The sequence below is a fragment of the Pteropus vampyrus genome, unplaced genomic scaffold (assembly GCF_000151845.1).
Source record: "Pteropus vampyrus isolate Shadow unplaced genomic scaffold, Pvam_2.0 Scaffold64, whole genome shotgun sequence".
Classification (NCBI taxonomy): domain Eukaryota; kingdom Metazoa; phylum Chordata; class Mammalia; order Chiroptera; family Pteropodidae; genus Pteropus; species Pteropus vampyrus.
In genome coordinates this window covers 2,975,315-2,977,332 of record NW_011888845.1, presented here as the reverse complement: position 1 = coordinate 2,977,332, position 2,018 = coordinate 2,975,315, and the positions used below count along the sequence as shown (strand labels likewise).

The following is a 2,018-nucleotide window of genomic DNA, read 5'->3' as shown; positions in this document are numbered from 1 at the left end:
TCCAAGAACCAAGGACTAGGAATTCAAAGACTCCCCAGAATCTGGTAACATTAACCAATTTCCTCTAGAAGACCCCAAGACTGCCAAAGGTATTCTCCTATTTCATTTTAGAGGTTTATACAAAGAAAGAAAACATTCCTGACCTGAAATTCATAAGACTATTTTCTATGCAATATTGTGCTCATTCGCTGACCTACGTTTCTTCCTGTTGTCAGTTTTTATGGTCTAGTTAGAATCTGTTGTGTCTATGTTTCATAAATTCATTTAACAAATATTTAATAAACACTTTTATAAGCCAGACTGTTCTCTGTTTGGAGTATATATTAGAGAGCAAAATAAAGTACTCTGCTCTCATGTACTTTCTATTATGTTTGAGTAGACAAACAACATAAGTAAAAATATAATATACAAGGAGGTAACCATTGTGCTGATCAAAAATAAAGTAGGCAGTGGAGATTTATTTTATATTTTCATGTGATACTTCTTTCCTACAAGAACTTTTTATAGATAATCAAAGCTCAAATATTTTCTATTTTATTTTATTTGTTGAGTAGTTGAGAAGATCCGCACAGGATAATTCTTTTGAACACTTATCCGAATAGGAGTTAAATCAGTTTGAACAAATTTAATTGACAGACTTGCAAGTATAACACTTTTATTTAACCAACTTTATTATAAATTTTCTATTGTGCCTACTTCCTAGAAATCATTAAAGTAAGAAAAAATGATCTTATTACACATTAATATCAAATATGAGAGATTATCTTGTGAGGCTCTCCCTGAGAAATAATGTCAAACCATTTATTTTTTTTTTAATTTTATTTTATGAAATAGTAAAGAATTGTCTGGAATTAGTAGGTTTCATATTCTTTGTCAAGAAAAATAAATCACTGAAGAAATGAGGTAAAATCATTGACTTAGTAAGCCTCTTGAATTTATTAGAATTTGGTGTCTACGGCCATGCTACCCTGAACAAGCCTGATCCTGTGTGATCTCAGAAGCAAAGGGTCAGGCCTGATTAATACTTGGATGGGAGACCACCTAGGAAGACCAGGTGCTGTATGCATAAAAAATAAAATAAATAAGGGATTGTAAACTGACAAGGTCCTTGCAATCTGTGAAGTCAAACAAGGGTTGCCTCACCTGAAAAAAAAAAAAAGAATTTGGTTTATTTAGTCACCTTTAGGATTATTTTAGCCTATGGGAATGCTGACATATCAAGGTGAGTAATTTTGGAACATATTCTTCTTTTTCTCCATTCGTTCTCCATCCCTCTCCTCCACTTTATTTTTCTTTTTTGAGTGTTCGTGCAACCATTTTCTCATTCTCTTGTTAGTTTCACAAGTCTCATGTGGTCAATACAAATAGGTGAAATAAAAATAGACATCAGCAGATTTGTTAAAATGTATCTTACCTCCCTTTTCAATGGTAAATCAAATAATATTGTACAGGTGTTCAACAATCTGATACAAATCTTATGAAATAGAAAAATGATGGCATTCATTAAATCTAGAAGATGAGATAAAGGCATTTACAAACACACCTAACAAAAAAGATTAAAAAAGAGAGAGAGAGAGAAAAGGAAAATAAACAGTACATGCAATAGCTGGGAAGATGAGAGTTTTTCTTTTTAATAAGCAGTGAAATATTGTAGTTTGTTAAGTGACATGATTCACAATGTTAATAAGCATAAAAATGCAAAATCCCCTTAATTAAAGAGATGGAAATACCATGAATTTATTTGGAAAATATGAATCTAATACTGAATAAAAGCAATCTGTGGTTTTCATTAATAAATTATGACATAAATGTCTTTTTTATTCTACTTTTTCTACTACATAATGGTGTACAGGTCAGAGTCTAGATTATTACCAGCCAATGACAGTTAAATATTCCACTAATAAGCTTCAGTAATTTCTCCTTTAAATAACAGAAATATTCTTGCAGGGTATTGAGTAAGAAGGAATTTAGCAGAGGATGTTAAGCCACTAAAGCCTTTTAGGAGTGGTTTTCATTCA

At 31.2% G+C, this 2,018-nt stretch overlaps 1 pseudogene; it reads left to right on the top strand.

The window, feature by feature from the left end:
• Positions 1–950: 950 nt before the first annotated feature.
• On the top strand, positions 951–1,066 carry LOC111740528 (annotated as a pseudogene).
• Positions 1,067–2,018: the final 952 nt, after the last annotated feature.